Source organism: Diplotaxodon limnothrissa, linkage group LG3 (genome assembly GCF_057381915.1).
Source record: "Diplotaxodon limnothrissa isolate DT_005_m linkage group LG3, D_limnothrissa_male_GT1.1, whole genome shotgun sequence".
NCBI classification, from domain to species: Eukaryota; Metazoa; Chordata; class Actinopteri; order Cichliformes; family Cichlidae; genus Diplotaxodon; species Diplotaxodon limnothrissa.
Window position 1 is genome coordinate 71,138,167 of NC_140598.1, and position 21,810 is coordinate 71,159,976.

Here is a 21,810-nt window from a genome sequence, read left to right on the forward strand (position 1 = left end):
GGCCCTGGTGTGGTGTAAGTGGCTTCAGCCAGCAGCCACAGGCCCTGGTGTGTTGTAAGTGGCCTCAGCCAGCAGCCACAGGCCCTGGTGTGGTCTAAGTGGCCTCAGCCAGTGCCACAGGCCCTGGTGTGGTGTAAGTGGCCTGAGCAAGAGCCACAGGCCCTGGTGTGGTGTAAGTGGCCTCAGCCAGCAGCCACAGGCCCTGGTGTGGTGTAAGTGGCCTGAGCAAGTGCCACAGGCCCTGGTGTGGTGTAAGTGGCCTAAGCCAGAGCCACAGGCCCTGGTGTGGTGTAAGTGGCCTCAATAGCAAATAAGGCCCTGGTGTGGTGTAAGTGGCCTGAGCAAGAGCCACAGGGCCTGGTTTGGTGAAGATGGCCTCGGCCAGAAGCGCAGGGCCTGGTGTGATGTGAGTGGCCTGAGCAAGAGCCACAGGCCCTGGTGTGGTGTAAGTGGCCTCAGCCAGCAGCCACAGGCCCTGGTGTGGTGTAAGTCGCCTGAGCCAGAAGCCACAGGCACTGGTGTGGTGTAAGTGGCCTCAGCCAGCAGCAAAAGGGCCCTGGTGTGGTGTAAGTCGCCTCAGCCAGCAGCCACAGGCCCTGGTGTGGTGTAGGTGGCCTCAGCCAGCAGCCACAGGCCCTGGTGTGGTGTAAGTGGCCTCAATAGCAACTAAGGCCCTGGTGTGGTGTAAGTGGCTTCAGCCAGCAGCCACAGGCTCTGGTGTGGTGTAACTGGCCTCAGCCAGCAGCCACAGGCCCTGGTGTGGTGTAAGTGGCCTCAGCCAGAGCCACAGGCCCTGATGTGGTGTAAGTGGCCCCAGCCGGTCACTCAGGCCCTGGTGTGGTGTAGGTGGCATCAGCTAGCAGCAGAGGGCCAGGTTTGGTGAAGATGGCCTCGGCCAGAAGCGCAGGGCCTGGTGTGGTGTAAGTCGCCTCAGCCAGAAGCCACAGGCACTGGTGTGGTGTAAGTGGCCTCAGCCAGCAGCAAAAGGGCCCTGGTGTGGTGTAAGTCGCCTCAGCCAGCAGCCACAGGCCCTGGTGGGGTGTAGGTGGCCTCAGCCAGCAGCCACAGGCCCTGGTGTGGTGTAAGTGGCCTCAGCCAGCAGCCACAGGCCCTGGTGTGGTGTAAGTCGCCTCAGCCAGTGCCACAGGCCCTGGTGTGTTGTAAGTGGCCTCAGCCAGCAGCCACAGGCCCTGGTGTGGTGTAAGTGGCCTGAGCAAGAGCCACAGGCCCTGGTTTGGTGTAAGTGGCCTGAGCAAGAGCCACAGGCCCTGGTGTGGTGTAAGTGGCCTGAGCAAGAGCCACAGGCCCTGGTGTGGTGTAAGTGGCCTGAGCAAGAGCCACAGGCCCTGGTGTGGTGTAAGTGGTCTCAGCCAGCAGCCACAGGCCCTGGTGTGGTGTAAGTGGCCTGAGCAAGAGCCACAGGCCCTGGTTTGGTGTAAGTGGCCTCAGCCAGCAGCCACAGGCCCTGGTGTGTTGTAAGTGGCCTCAGCCAGCAGCCACAGGCCCTGGTGTGGTGTAAGTGGCCTGAGCAAGAGCCACAGGCCCTGGTTTGGTGTAAGTGGCCTCAGCCAGCAGCCACAGGCCCTGGTGTGTTGTAAGTGGCCTCAGCCAGCAGCCACAGGCCCTGGTGTGGTCTAAGTGGCCTCAGCCAGTGCCACAGGCCCTGGTGTGGTGTAAGTGGCCTGAGCAAGAGCCACAGGCCCTGGTGTGGTGTAAGTGGCCTGAGCAAGTGCCACAGGCCCTGGTGTGGTGTAAGTGGCCTGAGCAAGAGCCACAGGGCCTGGTTTGGTGAAGATGGCCTCGGCCAGAAGCGCAGGGCCTGGTGTGATGTGAGTGGCCTGAGCAAGAGCCACAGGCCCTGGTGTGGTGTAAGTGGCCTCAGCCAGCAGCCACAGGCCCTGGTGTGGTGTAAGTCGCCTCAGCCAGAAGCCACAGGCACTGGTGTGGTGTAAGTGGCCTCAGCCAGCAGCAAAAGGGCCCTGGTGTGGTGTAAGTCGCCTCAGCCAGCAGCCACAGGCCCTGGTGTGGTGTAGGTGGCCTCAGCCAGCAGCCACAGGCCCTGGTGTGGTGTAAGTGGCCTCAATAGCAACTAAGGCCCTGGTGTGGTGTAAGTGGCTTCAGCCAGAAGCCACAGGCACTGGTGTGGTGTAAGTGGCCTCAGCCAGCAGCAAAAGGGCCCTGGTGTGGTGTAAGTGGCCTGAGCAAGAGCCACAGGCCCTGGTGTGGTGTAAGTGGCCTGAGCAAGAGCCACAGGCCCTGGTGTGGTGTAAGTGGCCTGAGCAAGAGCCACAGGCCGTGGTGTGGTGTAAGTGGCCTGAGCAAGAGCCACAGGCCGTGGTGTGGTGTAAGTGGCCTGAGCAAGAGCCACAGGCCCTGGTGTGGTGTAAGTGGTCTCAGCCAGCAGCCACAGGCCCTGGTGTGGTGTAAGTGGTCTCAGCCAGCAGCCACAGGCCCTGGTGTGGTGTAAGTGGCCTCAGCCAGCAGCCACAGGCCCTGGTGTGGTGTAAGTGGCCTCAGCCAGTGCCACAGGCCCTGGTGTGGTGTAAGTGGCCTGAGCAAGAGCCACAGACCGTGGTGTGGTGTAATTGGCCTCAATAGCAACTAAGGCCCTGGTGTGGTGTAAGTCGCCTCAGCCAGCAGCCACAGGCCCTGGTGTGGTGTAGGTGGCCTCAGCCAGCAGCCACAGGCCCTGGTGTGGTGTAAGTGGCCTCAATAGCAACTAAGGCCCTGGTGTGGGGTAAGTGGCTTCAGCCAGCAGCCACAGGCTCTGGTGTGGTGTAACTGGCCTCAGCCAGCAGCCACAGGCCCTGGTGTGGTGTAAGTGGCCTCAGCCAGAGCCACAGGCCCTGATGTGGTGTAAGTGGCCCCAGCCGGTCACTCAGGCCCTGGTGTGGTGTAGGTGGCATCAGCTAGCAGCACAAGACATTGGAAAACAGCCAAAAGCAGTGTCGTTAATGTGCCCTCATTAATGGGCAGCTGCTTTTGGTCTTTTAATACACCCCTTCTCTGGATCAAAAGCGGTTCAATGACATGAAAATGAAAGGCTTACAGCACCAGGTACTCCCAGGTAGTCTCCCATCCAAGTACTAACCAAGCCCAGCCCTGCTTAGCTTCCGAGATCAGACGAGGTCGGGCGTGCTCAGGGTGGTATGGCCGTAAGCTGCTGGCCCCAGCACAATGTCTCAATTTATGGATTCAAGTGATTAGGTGGCAAGTACCTGAAGTTACGAAGACAATCCTATAACCATACCTGCATGTTTGCATAATACCCTAACCCAAAGGCTCAGTTTGGCATTTATCCAACAGCACAGGCCCTGGATTGTTGAAGATGGCCTCAAGAACCAGCACAGGACCTGGTGTGTTTTACATGGCCACAGCAAGCAGCACAGGGCCTGGTATGGTGAAGATGGCCTCAGCAAGCAGCCACAGGCCCTGGTTTGGTGTAAGTGGCCTCAGCCAGCAGCCACAGGCCCTGGTGTGTTGTAAGTGGCCTCAGCCAGCAGCCACAGGCCCTGGTGTGGTCTAAGTGGCCTCAGCCAGTGCCACAGGCCCTGGTGTGTTGTAAGTGGCCTGAGCAAGAGCCACAGGCCCTGGTGTGGTGTAAGTGGCCTCAGCCAGCAGCCACAGGCCCTGGTGTGGTGTAAGTGGCCTGAGCAAGTGCCACAGGCCCTGGTGTGGTGTAAGTGACCTAAGCCAGAGCCACAGGCCCTGGTGTGGTGTAAGTGGCCTCAATAGCAAATAAGGCCCTGGTGTGGTGTAAGTGGCCTGAGCAAGAGCCACAGGGCCTGGTTTGGTGAAGATGGCCTCGGCCAGAAGCGCAGGGCCTGGTGTGATGTGAGTGGCCTGAGCAAGAGCCACAGGCCCTGGTGTGGTGTAAGTGGCCTCAGCCAGCAGCCACAGGCCCTGGTGTGGTGTAAGTCGCCTCAGCCAGAAGCCACAGGCACTGGTGTGGTGTAAGTGGCCTCAGGAACCAGCACAGGGCCTGGTGTGTTGTACATGGCCACAGCTAGCAGCAGAGGGCCAGGTTTGGTGAAGATGGCCTCGGCCAGAAGCGCAGGGCCTGGTGTGGTGTAAGTCGCCTCAGCCAGAAGCCACAGGCACTGGTGTGGTGTAAGTGGCCTCAGCCAGCAGCAAAAGGGCCCTGGTGTGGTGTAAGTCGCCTCAGCCAGCAGCCACAGGCCCTGGTGGGGTGTAGGTGGCCTCAGCCAGCAGCCACAGGCCCTGGTGTGGTGTAAGTGGCCTCAGCCAGCAGCCACAGGCCCTGGTGTGGTGTAAGTCGCCTCAGCCAGTGCCACAGGCCCTGGTGTGGTGTAAGTGGCCTGAGCAAGAGCCACAGACCCTGGTGTGGTGTAATTGGCCTCAATAGCAACTAAGGCCCTGGTGTGGTGTAAGTGGCTTCAGCCAGCAGCCACAAGCTCTGGTGTGGTGTAACTGGCCTCAGCCAGCAGCCACAGGCCCTGGTGTGGTGTAAGTGGCCTGAGCAAGAGCCACAGACCCTGGTGTGGTGTAATTGGCCTCAATAGCAACTAAGGCCCTGGTGTGGTGTAGGTGGCCTCAGCCAGCAGCCACAGGCCCTGGTGTGGTGTAAGTGGCCTCAGCCAGCAGCCACAGGCCCTGATGTGGTGTATGTGGCCCCAGCCGGTCACTCAGGCCCTGGTGTGGTGTAGGTGGCATCAGCTAGCAGCACAAGACATTGGAAAACAGCCAAAAGCAATGTCGTTAATGTGCCCTCATTAATGGGGAGCTGCTTTTGGTCTTTTAATACACCCCTTCTCTGGATCAAAAGCGGTTCAATGACATGAAAATGAAAGGCTTACAGCACCAGGTATTCCCAGGCAGTCTCCCATCCAAGTACTAACCAAGCCCAGCCCTGCTTAGCTTACTAGATCAGACGAGGTCGGGGGTGCTCAGGGTGGTATGGCCGTAAGCTGCTGGCCCCAGCACAATGTCTCAATTTATGGATTCAAGTGATTAGGTGGCAAGTACCTGAAGTTACGAAGACAATCCTATAACCATACCTGCATGTTTGCATAATACCCTAACCCAAAGGCTCAGTTTGGCATTTATCCAACAGCACAGGCCCTGGATTGTTGAAGATGGCCTCAAGAACCAGCACAGGACCTGGTGTGTTTTACATGGCCACAGCAAGCAGCACAGGGCCTGGTATGGTGAAGATGGCCTCAGCAAGCAGCCACAGGCCCTGGTGTGTTGTAAGTGGCCTCAGCCAGCAGCCACAGGCCCTGGTGTGGTCTAAGTGGCCTCAGCCAGTGCCACAGGCCCTGGTGTGGTGTAAGTGGCCTGAGCAAGAGCCACAGGCCCTGGTGTGGTGTAAGTGGCCTCAGCCAGCAGCCACAGGCCCTGGTGTGGTGTAAGTGGCCTGAGCAAGTGCCACAGGCCCTGGTGTGGTGTAAGTGACCTAAGCCAGAGCCACAGGCCCTGGTGTGGTGTAAGTGGCCTCAATAGCAAATAAGGCCCTGGTGTGGTGTAAGTGGCCTGAGCAAGAGCCACAGGGCCTGGTTTGGTGAAGATGGCCTCGGCCAGAAGCGCAGGGCCTGGTGTGATGTGAGTGGCCTGAGCAAGAGCCACAGGCCCTGGTGTGGTGTAAGTGGCCTCAGCCAGCAGCCACAGGCCCTGGTGTGGTGTAAGTCGCCTCAGCCAGAAGCCACAGGCACTGGTGTGGTGTAAGTGGCCTCAGGAACCAGCACAGGGCCTGGTGTGTTGTACATGGCCTCAGCCAGCAGCCACAGGCCCTGGTGTGGTCTAAGTGGCCTCAGCCATTGCCACAGGCCCTGGTGTGGTGTAAGTGGCCTGAGCAAGAGCCACAGGCCCTGGTGTGGTGTAAGTGGCCTCAGCCAGCAGCAAAAGGGCCCTGGTGTGGTGTAAGTCGCCTCAGCCAGCAGCCACAGGCCCTGGTGGGGTGTAGGTGGCCTCAGCCAGCAGCCACAGGCCCTGGTGTGGTGTAAGTGGCCTCAGCCAGCAGCCACAGGCCCTGGTGTGGTGTAAGTCGCCTCAGCCAGTGCCACAGGCCCTGGTGTGGTGTAAGTGGCCTGAGCAAGAGCCACAGGCCCTGGTGTGGTGTAAGTGGCCTGAGCAAGAGCCACAGGCCCTGGTGTGGTGTAAGTGGCCTGAGCAAGAGCCACAGGCCCTGGTGTGGTGTAAGTGGCCTGAGCAAGAGCCACAGGCCCTGGTGTGGTGTAAGTGGTCTCAGCCAGCAGCCACAGGCCCTGGTGTGGTGTAAGTGGCCTCAGCCAGCAGCCACAGGCCCTGGTGTGGTGTAAGTGGCCTCAGCCAGCAGCCACAGGCCCTGGTGTGGTGTAAGTGGCCTCAGCCAGTGCCACAGGCCCTGGTGTGGTGTAAGTGGCCTGAGCAAGAGCCACAGACCCTGGTGTGGTGTAATTGGCCTCAATAGCAACTAATGCCCTGGTGTGGTGTAGGTGGCCTCAGCCAGCAGCCACAGGCCCTGGTGTGGTGTAAGTGGCCTCAGCCAGCAGCCACAGGCCCTGGTGTGGTGTAAGTGGCCTCAGCCAGAGCCACAGGCCCTGCTGTGGTGTAAGTGGCCCCAGCCGGTCACTCAGGCCCTTGTGTGGTGTAGGTTGCATCAGCTAGCAGCACAAGACATTGGAAAAGAGCCAAAAGCAATGTCGTTAATGTGCCCTCATTAATGGGCAGATGCTTTTGGTCTTTTAATACACCCCTTCTCTGGATCAAAAGCGGTTCAATGACATGAAAATGAAAGGCTTACAGCACCAGGTATTCCCAGGCAGTCTCCCATCCAAGTACTAACCAAGCCCAGCCCTGCTTAGCTTCCGAGATCAGACGAGGTCGGGCGTGCTCAGGGTGGTATGGCCGTAAGCTGCTGGCCCCAGCACAATGTCTCAATTTATGGATTCAAGTGATTAGGTGGCAAATACCTGAAGTTACGAAGACAATCCTATAACCATACCTGCATGTTTGCATAATACCCTAACCCAAAGGCTCAGTTTGGCATTTATCCAACAGCACAGGCCCTGGATTGTTGAAGATGGCCTCTGGAACCAGCACAGGGCCTGGTGTGTTGTACATGGCCACAGCAAGCAGCACAGGGCCTGGTTTGGTGAAGATGGCCTCGGCCAGAAGCACAGGGCCTGGCGTGATATGAGTGGCCTGAGCAAGAGCCACAGGCCCTGGTGTGGTGTAAGTGGCCTGAGCAAGAGCCACAGGCCCTGGTGTGGTGTAAGTGGCCTGAGCAAGAGCCACAGGCCCTGGTGTGGTGTAAGTGGCCTGAGCAAGAGCCACAGGCCCTGGTGTGGTGTAAGTGGTCTCAGCCAGCAGCCACAGGCCCTGGTGTGGTGTAAGTGGCCTGAGCAAGAGCCACAGGCCCTGGTTTGGTGTAAGTGGCCTCAGCCAGCAGCCACAGGCCCTGGTGTGGTCTAAGTGGCCTCAGCCAGTGCCACAGGCCCTGGTGTGGTGTAAGTGGTCTCAGCCAGCAGCCACAGGCCCTGGTGTGGTGTAAGTGGCCTGAGCAAGAGCCACAGGCCCTGGTTTGGTGTAAGTGGCCTCAGCCAGCAGCCACAGGCCCTGGTGTGTTGTAAGTGGCCTCAGCCAGCAGCCACAGGCCCTGGTGTGGTGTAAGTGGCCTGAGCAAGAGCCACAGGCCCTGGTTTGGTGTAAGTGGCCTCAGCCAGCAGCCACAGGCCCTGGTGTGTTGTAAGTGGCCTCAGCCAGCAGCCACAGGCCCTGGTGTGGTCTAAGTGGCCTCAGCCAGTGCCACAGGCCCTGGTGTGGTGTAAGTGGCCTGAGCAAGAGCCACAGGCCCTGGTGTGGTGTAAGTGGCCTGAGCAAGTGCCACAGGCCCTGGTGTGGTGTAAGTGGCCTGAGCAAGAGCCACAGGGCCTGGTTTGGTGAAGATGGCCTCGGCCAGAAGCGCAGGGCCTGGTGTGATGTGAGTGGCCTGAGCAAGAGCCACAGGCCCTGGTGTGGTGTAAGTGGCCTCAGCCAGCAGCCACAGGCCCTGGTGTGGTGTAAGTCGCCTCAGCCAGAAGCCACAGGCACTGGTGTGGTGTAAGTGGCCTCAGCCAGCAGCAAAAGGGCCCTGGTGTGGTGTAAGTCGCCTCAGCCAGCAGCCACAGGCCCTGGTGTGGTGTAGGTGGCCTCAGCCAGCAGCCACAGGCCCTGGTGTGGTGTAAGTGGCCTCAATAGCAACTAAGGCCCTGGTGTGGTGTAAGTGGCTTCAGCCAGAAGCCACAGGCCCTTGTGTGGTGTAAGTGGCCTCAGCCAGCAGCCACAGGCCCTGGTGTGGTGTAAGTGGCCTCAGCCAGTGCCACAGGCCCTGGTGTGGTGTAAGTGGCCTGAGCAAGAGCCACAGACCGTGGTGTGGTGTAATTGGCCTCAATAGCAACTAAGGCCCTGGTGTGGTGTAAGTCGCCTCAGCCAGCAGCCACAGGCCCTGGTGTGGTGTAGGTGGCCTCAGCCAGCAGCCACAGGCCCTGGTGTGGTGTAAGTGGCCTCAATAGCAACTAAGGCCCTGGTGTGGGGTAAGTGGCTTCAGCCAGCAGCCACAGGCTCTGGTGTGGTGTAACTGGCCTCAGCCAGCAGCCACAGGCCCTGGTGTGGTGTAAGTGGCCTCAGCCAGAGCCACAGGCCCTGATGTGGTGTAAGTGGCCCCAGCCGGTCACTCAGGCCCTGGTGTGGTGTAGGTGGCATCAGCTAGCAGCACAAGACATTGGAAAAGAGCCAAAAGCAGTGTCGTTAATGTGCCCTCATTAATGGGCAGCTGCTTTTGGTCTTTTAATACACCCCTTCTCTGGATCAAAAGCGGTTCAATGACATGAAAATGAAAGGCTTACAGCACCAGGTACTCCCAGGTAGTCTCCCATCCAAGTACTAACCAAGCCCAGCCCTGCTTAGCTTCCGAGATCAGACGAGGTCGGGCGTGCTCAGGGTGGTATGGCCGTAAGCTGCTGGCCCCAGCACAATGTCTCAATTTATGGATTCAAGTGATTAGGTGGCAAGTACCTGAAGTTACGAAGACAATCCTATAACCATACCTGCATGTTTGCATAATACCCTAACCCAAAGGCTCAGTTTGGCATTTATCCAACAGCACAGTCCCTGGATTGTTGAAGATGGCCTCAGGAACCAGCACAGGGCCTGGTGTGTTGTACATGGCCACAGCAAGCAGCACAGGGCCTGGTTTGGTGAAGATGGCCTCGGCCAGAAGCGCAGGGCCTGGTGTGATGTGAGTGGCCTGAGCAAGAGCCACAGGCCCTGGTGTGGTGTAAGTGGCCTCAGCCAGCAGCCACAGGCCCTGGTGTGGTGTAAGTCGCCTCAGCCAGAAGCCACAGGCACTGGTGTGGTGTAAGTGGCCTCAGCCAGCAGCAAAAGGGCCCTGGTGTGGTGTAAGTCGCCTCAGTCAGCAGCCACAGGCCCTGGTGTGGTGTAGGTGGCCTCAGCCAGCAGCCACAGGCCCTGGTGTGGTGTAAGTGGCCTCAGCCAGCAGCCACAGGCCCTGGTGTGGTGTAAGTGGCCTCAGCCAGAGCCACAGGCCCTGATGTGGTGTAAGTGGCCCCAGCCGGTCACTCAGGCCCTGGTGTGGTGTAGGTGGCATCAGCTAGCAGCACAAGACATTGGAAAAGAGCCAAAAGCAATGTCGTTAATGTGCCCTCATTAATGGGCAGCTGCTTTTGGTCTTTTAATACACCCCTTCTCTGGATCAAAAGCGGTTCAATGACATGAAAATGAAAGGCTTACAGCACCAGGTATTCCAAGGCAGTCTCCCATCCGAGTACTAACCAAGCCCAGCCCTGCTTAGCTTCCGAGATCAGACGAGGTCGGGCGTGCTCAGGGTGGTATGGCCGTAAGCTGCTGGCCCCAGCACAATGTCTCAATTTATGGATTCAAGTGATTAGGTGGCAAGTACCTGAAGTTACGAAGACAATCCTATAACCATACCTGCATGTTTGCATAATACCCTAACCCAAAGGCTTAGTTTGGCATTTATCCAACAGCACAGGCCCTGGATTGTTGAAGATGGCCTCAGGAACCAGCACAGGGCCTGGTGTGTTGTACATGGCCACAGCTAGCAGCAGAGGGCCAGGTTTGGTGAAGATGGCCTCGGCCAGAAGCGCAGGGCCTGGTGTGATGTGAGTGGCCTGAGCAAGAGCCACAGACCCTGGTGTGGTGTAATTGGCCTCAATAGCAACTAAGGCCCTGGTGTGGTGTAACTGGCCTCAGCCAGCAGCCACAGGCCCTGGTGTGGTGTAAGTGGCCTCAGCCAGAGCCACAGGCCCTGATGTGGTGTAAGTGGCCCCAGCCGGTCACTCAGGCCCTGGATTGTTGAAGATGGCCTCAGGAACCAGCACAGGCCCTGGTGTGGTGTAAGTGGCCTCAGCCAGCAGCCACAGGCCCTGGTGTGGTGTAAGTCGCCTCAGCCAGAAGCCACAGGCACTGGTGTGGTGTAAGTGGCCTCAGCCAGCAGCAAAAGGGCCCTGGTGTGGTGTAAGTCGCCTCAGTCAGCAGCCACAGGCCCTGGTGTGGTGTAGGTGGCCTCAGCCAGCAGCCACAGGCCCTGGTGTGGTGTAAGTGGCCTCAGCCAGCAGCCACAGGCCCTGGTGTGGTGTAAGTGGCCTCAGCCAGCAGCCACAGGCCCTGGTGTGGTGTAAGTGGCCTCAGCCAGTGCCACAGGCCCTGGTGTGGTGTAAGTGGCCTGAGCAAGAGCCACAGACCCTGGTGTGGTGTAATTGGCCTCAATAGCAACTAATGCCCTGGTGTGGTGTAGGTGGCCTCAGCCAGCAGCCACAGGCCCTGGTGTGGTGTAAGTGGCCTCAGCCAGCAGCCACAGGCCCTGGTGTGGTGTAAGTGGCCTCAGCCAGAGCCACAGGCCCTGATGTGGTGTAAGTGGCCCCAGCCGGTCACTCAGGCCCTTGTGTGGTGTAGGTTGCATCAGCTAGCAGCACAAGACATTGGAAAAGAGCCAAAAGCAATGTCGTTAATAAGCCCTCATTAATGGGCAGATGCTTTTGGTCTTTTAATACACCCCTTCTCTGGATCAAAAGCGGTTCAATGACATGAAAATGAAAGGCTTACAGCACCAGGTATTCCCAGGCAGTCTCCCATCCAAGTACTAACCAAGCCCAGCCCTGCTTAGCTTCCGAGATCAGACGAGGTCGGGCGTGCTCAGGGTGGTATGGCCGTAAGCTGCTGGCCCCAGCACAATGTCTCAATTTATGGATTCAAGTGATTAGGTGGCAAGTACCTGAAGTTACGAAGACAATCCTATAAACATACCTGCATGTTTGCATAATACCCTAACCCAAAGGCTCAGTTTGGCATTTATCCAACAGCACAGGCCCTGGATTGTTGAAGATGGCCTCTGGAACCAGCACAGGGCCTGGTGTGTTGTACATGGCCACAGCAAGCAGCACAGGGCCTGGTTTGGTGAAGATGGCCTCGGCCAGAAGCACAGGGCCTGGCGTGATATGAGTGGCCTGAGCAAGAGCCACAGGCCCTGGTGTGGTGTAAGTGGCCTGAGCAAGAGCCACAGGCCCTGGTGTGGTGTAAGTGGCCTGAGCAAGAGCCACAGGCCCTGGTGTGTTGTAAGTGGCCTCAGTCAGCAGCCACAGGCCCTTGTGTGGTGTAAGTGGCCTCAGCCAGCAGCCACAGGCCCTAGTGTGGTGTAGGTGGCCTCAGCCAGCAGCCACAGGCCCTGGTGTGGTGTAAGTGGCCTCAATAGCAACTAAGGCCCTGGTGTGGTGTAAGTGGCTTCAGCCAGCAGCCACAGGCCCTGGTGTGGTGTAAGTGGCCTGAGCAAGAGCCACAGACCCTGGTGTGGTGTAATTGGCCTCAATAGCAACTAAGGCCCTGGTGTGGTGTAGGTGGCCTCAGCCAGCAGCCACAGGCCCTGGTGTGGTGTAAGTGGCCTCAGCCAGCAGCCACAGGCCCTGATGTGGTGTAAGTGGCCCCAGCCGGTCACTCAGGCCCTGGTGTGGTGTAGGTGGCATCAGCTAGCAGCACAAGACATTGGAAAACAGCCAAAATGTCGTTAATGTGCCCTCATTAATGGGCAGATGCTTTTGGTCTTTTAATACACCCCTTCTCTGGATCAAAAGCGGTTCAATGACATGAAAATGAAAGGCTTACAGCACCAGGTATTCCCAGGTAGTCTCCCATCCAAGTACTAACCAAGCCCAGCCCTGCTTAGCTTCCGAGATCAGACGAGGTCAGGCGTGCTCAGGGTGGTATGGCCGTAAGCTGCTGGCCCCAGCACAATGTCTCAATTTATGGATTCAAGTGATTAGGTGGCAAGTACCTGAAGTTACGAAGACAATCCTATAACCATACCTGCATGTTTGCATAATACCCTAACCCAAAGGCTCAGTTTGGCATTTATCCAACAGCACAGGCCCTGGATTGTTGAAGATGGCCTCAAGAACCAGCACAGGACCTGGTGTGTTTTACATGGCCACAGCAAGCAGCACAGGGCCTGGTTTGGTGAAGATGGCCTCAGCAAGCAGCCACAGGCCCTGGTTTGGTGTAAGTGGCCTCAGCCAGCAGCCACAGGCCCTGGTGTGTTGTAAGTGGCCTCAGCCAGCAGCCACAGGCCCTGGTGTGGTCTAAGTGGCCTCAGCCAGTGCCACAGGCCCTGGTGTGGTGTAAGTGGCCTCAGCCAGAGCCACAGACCCTGGTGTGGTGTAATTGGCCTCAATAGCAACTAAGGCCCTGGTGTGGTGTAAGTGGCTTCAGCCAGCAGCCACAAGCTCTGGTGTGATGTAACTGGCCTCAGCCAGCAGCCACAGGCCCTGGTGTGGTGTAAGTGGCCTCAGCCAGAGCCACAGGCCCTGATGTGGTGTAAGTGGCCCCAGCCGGTCACTTAGGCCCTGGTGTGGTGTAGGTGGCATCAGCTAGCAGCACAAGACATTGGAAAAGAGCCAAAAGCAGTGTCGTTAATGTGCCCTCATTAATGGGCAGCTGCTTTTGGTCTTTTAATACACCCCTTCTCTGGATCAAAAGCGGTTCAATGACATGAAAATGAAAGACTTACAGCACCAGGTATTCCCAGGCAGTCTCCCATCCAAGTACTAACCAAGCCCAGCCCTGCTTAGCTTCCGAGATCAGACGAGGTCGGGCGTGCTCAGGGTGGTATGGCCGTAAGCTGCTGGCCCCAGCACAATGTCTCAATTTATGGATTCAAGTGATTAGGTGGCAAGTACCTGAAGTTACGAAGACAATCCTATAACCATACCTGCATGTTTGCATAATACCCTAACCCAAAGGCTCAGTTTGGCATTTATCCAACAGCACAGGCCCTGGATTGTTGAAGATGGCCTCAGGAACCAGCACAGGGCCTGGTGTGTTGTACATGGCCACAGCAAGCAGCACAGGGCCTGGTTTGGTGAAGATGGCCTCGGCCAGAAGCGCAGGGCCTGGTGTGATGTGAGTGGCCTGAGCAAGAGCCACAGGCCCTGGTGTGGTGTAAGTGGCCTCAGCCAGCAGCCACAGGCCCTGGTGTGGTGTAAGTCGCCTGAGCCAGAAGCCACAGGCACTGGTGTGGTGTAAGTGGCCTGAGCAAGAGCCACAGGCCCTGGTGTGGTGTAAGTGGCCTCAGCCAGCAGCCACAGGCCCTGGTGTGGTGTAAGTCGCCTGAGCCAGAAGCCACAGGCACTGGTGTGGTGTAAGTCGCCTGAGCCAGAAGCCACAGGCACTGGTGTGGTGTAAGTGGCCTCAGCCAGAAGCAAAAGGGCCCTGGTGTGGTGTAAGTCGCCTCAGCCAGCAGCCACAGGCCCTGGTGTGGTGTAGGTGGCCTCAGCCAGCAGCCACAGGCCCTGGTGTGGTGTAAGTGGCCTCAATAGCAACTAAGGCCCTGGTGTGGTGTAAGTGGCTTCAGCCAGCAGCCACAGGCTCTGGTGTGGTGTAGGTGGCCTCAGCCAGCAGCCACAGGCCCTGGTGTGGTGTAAGTGGCCTCAGCCAGAGCCACAGCCCTGATGTGGTGTAAGTGGCCCCAGCCGGTCACTCAGGCCCTGGTGTGGTGTAGGTGGCATCAGCTAGCAGCACAAGACATTGGAAAAGAGCCAAAAGCAGTGTCGTTAATGTGCCCTCATTAATGGGCAGTTGCTTTTGGTCTTTTAATACACCCCTTCTCTGGATCAAAAGCGGTTCAATGACATGAAAATCAAAGGCTTACAGCACCAGGTATTCCCAGGCAGTCTCCCATCCAAGTACTAACCAAGCCCAGCCCTGCTTAGCTTCCGAGATCAGACGAGGTCGGGCGTGCTCAGGGTGGTATGGCCGTAAGCTGCTGGCTCCAGCACAATGTCTCAATTTATGGATTCAAGTGATTAGGTGGCAAGTACCTGAAGTTACGAAGACAATCCTATAACCATACCTGCATGTTTGCATAATACCCTAACCCAAAGGCTCAGTTTGGCATTTATCCAACAGCACAGGCCCTGGATTGTTGAAGATGGCCTCAGGAACCAGCACAGGGCCTGGTGTGTTGTACATGGCCACAGCAAGCAGCACAAGGCCTGGTTTGGTGAAGATGGCCTCGGCCAGAAGCGCAGGGCCTGGTGTGATGTGAGTGGCCTGAGCAAGAGCCACAGGCCCTGGTGTGGTGTAAGTGGCCTTAGCAAGAGCCACAGGCCCTGGTGTGGTGTAAGTGGCCTCAGCCAGCAGCCACAGGCCCTGGTGTGGTGTAAGTGGCCTCAGCCAGTGCCACAGGCCCTGGTGTGGTGTAAGTGGCCTGAGCAAGAGCCACAGACCCTGGTGTGGTGTAAGTGGCCTAAGCCAGCAGCCACAGGCCCTGGTGTGGTGTAAGTGGCCTCAGCCAGTGCCACAGGCCCTGGTGTGGTGTAAGTGGCCTGAGCAAGAGCCACAGACCCTGGTGTGGTGTAATTGGCCTCAATAGCAACTAATGCCCTGGTGTGGTGTAGGTGGCCTCAGCCAGCAGCCACAGGCCCTGGTGTGGTGTAAGTGGCCTCAGCCAGCAGCCACAGGCCCTGGTGTGGTGTAAGTGGCCTCAGCCAGAAGCCACAGGCACTGGTGTGGTGTAAGTGGCCTCAGCCAGCAGCAAAAGGGCCCTGGTGTGGTGTAAGTCGCCTCAGCCAGCAGCCACAGGCCCTGGTGTGGTGTAGGTGGCCTCAGCCAGCAGCCACAGGCCCTGGTGTGGTGTAAGTGGCCTCAGCCAGCAGCCACAGGCCCTGGTGTGGTGTAAGTGGCCTCAGCCAGCAGCCACAGGCCCTGGTGTGGTGTAAGTGGCCTCAGCCAGTGCCACAGGCCCTGGTGTGGTGTAAGTGGCCTGAGCAAGAGCCACAGACCCTGGTGTGGTGTAATTGGCCTCAGCCAGCAGCCACAGGCCCTGGTGTGGTGTAGGTGGCCTCAGCCAGCAGCCACAGGCACTGGTGTGGTGTAAGTGGCCTCAGCCAGCAGCAAAAGGGCCCTGGTGTGGTGTAAGTCGCCTCAGCCAGCAGCCACAGGCCCTGGTGTGGTGTAGGTGGCCTCAGCCAGCAGCCACAGGCCCTGGTGTGGTGTAAGCGGCCTCAGCCAGCAGCCACAGGCCCTGGTGTGGTGTAAGTGGCCTCAGCCAGCAGCCACAGGCCCTGGTGTGGTGTAAGTGGCCTGAGCAAGAGCCACAGGCCCTGGTGTGGTGTAAGTGGCCTGAGCAAGAGCCACAGGCCCTGGTGTGGTGTAACTGGCCTCAGCCAGCAGCCACAGGCCCTGGTGTGGTGTAGGTGGCCTCAGCCAGCAGCCACAGGCCCTTGTGTGGTGTAAGTGGCCTCAGCCAGCAGCCACAGGCCCTGGTGTGGTGTAAGTGGCCTCAGCCAGTGCCACAGGCCCTGGTGTGGTGTAAGTGGCCCCAGCCGGTCACTCAGGCCCTGGTGTGGTGTAGGTGTCATCAGCTAGCAGCACAAGACATTGGAAAAGAGCCAAAAGCAATGTCGTTAATGTGCCCTCATTAATGGGGAGCTGCTTTTGGTCTTTTAATACACCCCTTCTCTGGATCAAAAGCGGTTCAATGACATGAAAATCAAAGGCTTACAGCACCAGGTATTCCCAGGCAGTCTCCCATCCAAGTACTAACCAAGCCCAGCCCTGCTTAGCTTCCGAGATCAGACGAGGTCGGGCGTGCTTAGGGTGGTATGGCCGTAACCTGCTGGCCCCAGCACAATGTCTCAATTTATGGATTCAAGTGATTAGGTGGCAAGTACCTGAAGTTACGAAGACAATCCTATAACCATACCTGCATGTTTGCATAATACCCTAACCCAAAGGCTCAGTTTGGCATTTATCCAACAGCACAGGCCCTGGATTGTTGAAGATGGCCTCAAGAACCAGCACAGGACCTGGTGTGTTTTACATGGCCACAGCAAGCAGCACAGGGCCTGGTTTGGTGAAGATGGCCTCAGCAAGCAGCCACAGGCCCTGGTTTGGTGTAAGTGGCCTCAGCCAGCAGCCACAGGCCCTGGTGTGTTGTAAGTGGCCTCAGCCAGCAGCCACAGGCCCTGGTGTGGTCTAAGTGGCCTCAGCCAGTGCCACAGGCCCTGGTGTGGTGTAAGTGGCCTGAGCAAGAGCCACATGCCCTGGTGTGGTGTAAGTGGCCTCAGCCAGCAGCCACAGGCCCTGGTGTGGTGTAAGTGGCCTGAGCAAGTGCCACAGGCCCTGGTGTGGTGTAAGTGGCCTAAGCCAGAGCCACAGGCCCTGGTGTGGGGTAAGTGGCCTCAATAGCAAATAAGGCCCTGGTGTGGTGTAAGTGGCCTGAGCAAGAGCCACAGGGCCTGGTTTGGTGAAGATGGCCTCGGCCAGAAGCGCAGGGCCTGGTGTGATGTGAGTGGCCTGAGCAAGAGCCACAGGCCCTGGTGTGGTGTAAGTGGCCTCAGCCAGCAGCCACAGGCCCTGGTGTGGTGTAAGTCGCCTGAGCCAGAAGCCACAGGCACTGGTGTGGTGTAAGTGGCCTCAGCCAGCAGCAAAAGGGCCCTGGTGTGGTGTAAGTCGCCTCAGCCAGCAGCCACAGGCCCTGGTGTGGTGTAGGTGGCCTCAGCCAGCAGCCACAGGCCCTGGTGTGGTGTAAGTGGCCTCAATAGCAACTAAGGCCCTGGTGTGGTGTAAGTGGCTTCAGCCAGCAGCCACAGACTCTGGTGTGGTGTAACTGGCCTCAGCCAGCAGCCACAGGCCCTGGTGTGGTGTAAGTGGCCTCAGCCAGAGCCACAGGCCCTGATGTGGTGTAAGTGGCCCCAGCCGGTCACTCAGGCCCTGGTGTGGTGTAGGTGGCCTCAGCCAGAGCCACAGGCCCTGGTGTGGTGTAAGTGGCCTCAATAGCAAATAAGGCCCTGGTGTGGTGTAAGTGGCCTGAGCAAGAGCCACAGGGCCTGGTTTGGTGAAGATGGCCTCGGCCAGAAGCGCAGGGCCTGGTGTGATGTGAGTGGCCTGAGCAAGAGCCACAGGCCCTGGTGTGGTGTAAGTGGCCTCAGCCAGCAGCCACAGGCCCTGGTGTGGTGTAAGTCGCCTCAGCCAGAAGCCACAGGCACTGGTGTGGTGTAAGTGGCCTCAGGAACCAGCACAGGGCCTGGTGTGTTGTACATGGCCACAGCTAGCAGCAGAGGGCCAGGTTTGGTGAAGATGGCCTCGGCCAGAAGCGCAGGGCCTGGTGTGATGTGAGTGGCCTGAGCAAGAGCCACAGACCCTGGTGTGGTGTAATTGGCCTCAATAGCAACTAAGGCCCTGGTGTGGTGTAACTGGCCTCAGCCAGCAGCCACAGGCCCTGGTGTGGTGTAAGTGGCCCCAGCCGGTCACTCAGGCCCTTGTGTGGTGTAGGTTGCATCAGCTAGCAGCACAAGACATTGGAAAAGAGCCAAAAGCAATGTCGTTAATGTGCCCTCATTAATGGGCAGATGCTTTTGGTCTTTTAATACACCCCTTCTCTGGATCAAAAGCGGTTCAATGACATGAAAATGAAAGGCTTACAGCACCAGGTATTCCCAGGTAGTCTCCCATCCAAGTACTAACCAAGCCCAGCCCTGCTTAGCTTCCGAGATCAGACGAGGTCGGGCGTGCTCAGGGTGGTATGGCCGTAAGCTGCTGGCCCCAGCACAATGTCTCAATTTATGGATTCAAGTGATTAGGTGGCAAGTACCTGAAGTTACGAAGACAATCCTATAACCATACCTGCATGTTTGCATAATACCCTAACCCAAAGGCTCAGTTTGGCATTTATCCAACAGCACAGGCCCTGGATTGTTGAAGATGGCCTCAGGAACCAGCACAGGGCCTGGTGTGTTGTACATGGCCACAGCAAGCAGCACAGGGCCTGGTTTGGTGAAGATGGCCTCGGCCAGAAGCGCAGGGCCTGGTGTGATGTGAGTGGCCTGAGCAAGAGCCACAGGCCCTGGTGTGGTGTAAGTGGCCTCAGCCAGCAGCCACAGGCCCTGGTGTGGTGTAAGTCGCCTCAGCCAGAAGCCACAGGCACTGGTGTGGTGTAAGTGGCCTCAGGAACCAGCACAGGGCCTGGTGTGTTGTACATGGCCACAGCTAGCAGCAGAGGGCCAGGTTTGGTGAAGATGGCCTCGGCCAGAAGCGCAGGGCCTGGTGTGGTGTAAGTCGCCTCAGCCAGAAGCCACAGGCACTGGTGTGGTGTAAGTGGCCTCAGCCAGCAGCAAAAGGGCCCTGGTGTGGTGTAAGTCGCCTCAGCCAGCAGCCACAGGCCCTGGTGGGGTGTAGGTGGCCTCAGCCAGCAGCCACAGGCCCTGGTGTGGTGTAAGTGGCCTCAGCCAGCAGCCACAGGCCCTGGTGTGGTGTAAGTCGCCTCAGCCAGTGCCACAGGCCCTGGTGTGGTGTAAGTGGCCTGAGCAAGAGCCACAGACCCTGGTGTGGTGTAATTGGCCTCAATAGCAACTAAGGCCCTGGTGTGGTGTAAGTGGCTTCAGCCAGCAGCCACAAGCTCTGGTGTGGTGTAACTGGCCTCAGCCAGCAGCCACAGGCCCTGGTGTGGTGTAAGTGGCCTGAGCAAGAGCCACAGACCCTGGTGTGGTGTAATTGGCCTCAATAGCAACTAAGGCCCTGGTGTGGTGTAGGTGGCCTCAGCCAGCAGCCACAGGCCCTGGTGTGGTGTAAGTGGCCTCAGCCAGCAGCCACAGGCCCTGATGTGGTGTATGTGGCCCCAGCCGGTCACTCAGGCCCTGGTGTGGTGTAAGTGGCCTCAGCCAGCAGCCACAGGCCCTGGTGTGGTGTAAGTCGCCTCAGCCAGTGCCACAGGCCCTGGTGTGGTGTAAGTGGCCTGAGCAAGAGCCACAGGCCCTGGTGTGGTGTAAGTGGCCTGAGCAAGAGCCACAGGCCCTGGTGTGGTGTAAGTGGCCTGAGCAAGAGCCACAGGCCCTGGTGTGGTGTAAGTGGCCTGAGCAAGAGCCACAGGCCCTGGTGTGGTGTAAGTGGCCTGAGCAAGTGCCACAGGCCCTGGTGTGGTGTAAGTGGCCTAAGCCAGAGCCACAGGCCCTGGTGTGGTGTAAGTGGCCTCAATAGCAAATAAGGCCCTGGTGTGGTGTAAGTGGCCTGAGCAAGAGCCACAGGGCCTGGTTTGGTGAAGATGGCCTCAGCCAGAAGCGCAGGGCCTGGTGTGATGTGAGTGGCCTGAGCAAGAGCCACAGGCCCTGGTGTGGTGTAAGTGGCCTCAGCCAGCAGCCACAGGCCCTGGTGTGGTGTAAGTCGCCTCAGCCAGAAGCCACAGGCACTGGTGTGGTGTAAGTGGCCTCAGCCAGCAGCAAAAGGGCCCTGGTGTGGTGTAAGTCGCCTCAGCCAGCAGCCACAGGCCCTGGTGTGGTGTAGGTGGCCTCAGCCAGCAGCCACAGGCCCTGGTGTGGTGTAAGTGGCCTCAATAGCAACTAAGGCCCTGGTGTGGTGTAAGTGGCTTCAGCCAGCAGCCACAGGCTCTGGTGTGGTGTAACTGGCCTCAGCCAGCAGCCACAGGCCCTGGTGTGGTCTAAGTGGCCTCAGCCAGTGCCACAGGCCCTGGTGTGGTGTAAGTGGCCTGAGCAAGAGCCACAGACCCTGGTGTGGTGTAATTGGCCTCAATAGCAACTAAGGCCCTGGTGTGGTGTAGGTGGCCTCAGCCAGCAGCCACAGGCCCTGGTGTGGTGTAAGTGGCCTCAGCCAGCAGCCACAGGCCCTGATGTGGTGTAAGTGGCCCCAGCCGGTCACTCAGGCCCTGGTGTGGTGTAGGTGGCATCAGCTAGCAGCACAAGACATTGGAAAACAGCCAAAATGTCGTTAATGTGCCCTCATTAATGGGGAGCTGCTTTTGGTCTTTTAATACACCCCTTCTCTGGATCAAAAGCGGTTCAATGACATGAAAATGAAAGGCTTACAGCACCAGGTATTCCCAGGCAGTCTCCCATCCAAGTACTAACCAAGCCCAGCCCTGCTTAGCTTCCGAGATCAGACGAGGTCGGGCGTGCTCAGGGTGGTATGGCCGTAAGCTGCTGGCCCCAGCACAATGTCTCAATTTATGGATTCAAGTGATTAGGTGGCAAGTACCTGAAGTTACGAAGACAATCCTATAACCATACCTGCATGTTTGCATAATACCCTAACCCAAAGGCTCAGTTTGGCATTTATCCAACAGCACAGGCCCTGGATTGTTGAAGATGGCCTCAAGAACCAGCACAGGACCTGGTGTGTTTTACATGGCCACAGCAAGCAGCACAGGGCCTGGTTTGGTGAAGATGGCCTCAGCAAGCAGCCACAGGCCCTGGTTTGATGTAAGTGGCCTCAGCCAGCAGCCACAGGCCCTGGTGTGGTGTAGGTGGCCTCAGCCAGCAGCCACAGGCCCTGGTGTGGTCTAAGTGGCCTCAGCCAGTGCCACAGGCCCTGGTGTGGTGTAAGTGGCCTGAGCAAGAGCCACAGGCCCTGGTGTGGTGTAGGTGGCCTCAGCCAGCAGCCACAGGCCCTGGTGTGGTGTAAGTGGCCTCAATAGCAACTAAGGCCCTGGTGTGGTGTAAGTGGCTTCAGCCAGCAGCCACAGGCTCTGGTGTGGTGTAACTGGCCTCAGCCAGCAGCCACAGGCCCTGGTGTGGTGTAAGTGGCCTCAGCCAGAGCCACAGGCCCTGATGTGGTGTAAGTGGCCCCAGCCGGTCACTCAGGCCCTGGTGTGGTGTAGGTGGCATCAGCTAGCAGCACAAGACATTGGAAAAGAGCCAAAAGCAGTGTTGTTAATGTGCCCTCATTAATGGGCAGATGCTTTTGGTCTTTTAATACACCCCTTCTCTGGATCAAAAGCGGTTCAATGACATGAAAGGAAAGGCTTACAGCACCAGGTATTCCCAGGCAGTCTCCCATCCAAGTACTAACCAAGCCCAGCCCTGCTTAGCTTCCGAGATCAGACGAGGTCGGGCGTGCTCAGGGTGGTATGGCCGTAAGCTGCTGGCCCCAGCACAATGTCTCAATTTATGGATTCAAGTGATTAGGTGGCAAGTACCTGAAGTTACGAAGACAATCCTATAACCATACCTGCATGTTTGCATAATACCCTAACCCAAAGGCTCAGTTTGGCATTTATCCAACAGCACAGGCCCTGGATTGTTGAAGATGGCCTCAGGAACCAGCACAGGGCCTGGTGTGTTGTACATGGCCACAGCAAGCAGCACAGGGCCTGGTTTGGTGAAGATGGCCTCGGCCAGAAGCACAGGGCCTGGTGTGATGTGAGTGGCCTGAGCAAGAGCCACAGGCCCTGGTGTGGTGTAAGTGGCCTCAGCCAGCAGCCACAGGCCCTGGTGTGGTGTAGGTGGCCTCAGCCAGCAGCCACAGGCCCTGGTGTGGTGTAAGTGGCCTGAGCAAGAGCCACAGGCCCTG

General features: G+C 58.1%; 1 protein-coding gene, 10 non-coding genes and 3 pseudogenes across 13 annotated transcripts in view; all 14 read right to left on the reverse strand.

The window, feature by feature from the left end:
• Positions 1–21,810, reverse strand: part of LOC146637699 (BPTF-associated chromatin complex component 1-like) — a 495,253-nt gene that overhangs the window by 138,187 nt on the left and 335,256 nt on the right. The gene's annotated exons all lie outside the window — the stretch shown is intronic.
• LOC146637760 (5S ribosomal RNA) lies at positions 3,043–3,161 on the reverse strand. The gene has a single exon (XR_014905505.1). It is a non-coding gene; the product is annotated as a 5S ribosomal RNA (ribosomal RNA).
• On the reverse strand, positions 4,811–4,929 carry LOC146637761 (5S ribosomal RNA; annotated as a pseudogene).
• On the reverse strand, positions 6,736–6,854 carry LOC146637762 (5S ribosomal RNA). The gene has a single exon (XR_014906031.1). It is a non-coding gene; the product is annotated as a 5S ribosomal RNA (ribosomal RNA).
• Positions 8,819–8,937, reverse strand: LOC146637763 (5S ribosomal RNA). Its single transcript, XR_014905507.1, has one exon. It is a non-coding gene; the product is annotated as a 5S ribosomal RNA (ribosomal RNA).
• Positions 9,723–9,841, reverse strand: LOC146637764 (5S ribosomal RNA; annotated as a pseudogene).
• LOC146637765 (5S ribosomal RNA) lies at positions 11,058–11,176 on the reverse strand. The gene has a single exon (XR_014906032.1). It is a non-coding gene; the product is annotated as a 5S ribosomal RNA (ribosomal RNA).
• LOC146637766 (5S ribosomal RNA) lies at positions 12,111–12,229 on the reverse strand. The gene has a single exon (XR_014905583.1). It is a non-coding gene; the product is annotated as a 5S ribosomal RNA (ribosomal RNA).
• LOC146637767 (5S ribosomal RNA) lies at positions 13,012–13,130 on the reverse strand. The gene has a single exon (XR_014905557.1). It is a non-coding gene; the product is annotated as a 5S ribosomal RNA (ribosomal RNA).
• LOC146637768 (5S ribosomal RNA) lies at positions 14,152–14,270 on the reverse strand. Its single transcript, XR_014906033.1, has one exon. It is a non-coding gene; the product is annotated as a 5S ribosomal RNA (ribosomal RNA).
• Positions 16,006–16,124, reverse strand: LOC146637769 (5S ribosomal RNA; annotated as a pseudogene).
• Positions 17,928–18,046, reverse strand: LOC146637770 (5S ribosomal RNA). Its single transcript, XR_014905639.1, has one exon. It is a non-coding gene; the product is annotated as a 5S ribosomal RNA (ribosomal RNA).
• Positions 20,321–20,439, reverse strand: LOC146637771 (5S ribosomal RNA). Its single transcript, XR_014906034.1, has one exon. It is a non-coding gene; the product is annotated as a 5S ribosomal RNA (ribosomal RNA).
• Positions 21,261–21,379, reverse strand: LOC146637772 (5S ribosomal RNA). The gene has a single exon (XR_014906035.1). It is a non-coding gene; the product is annotated as a 5S ribosomal RNA (ribosomal RNA).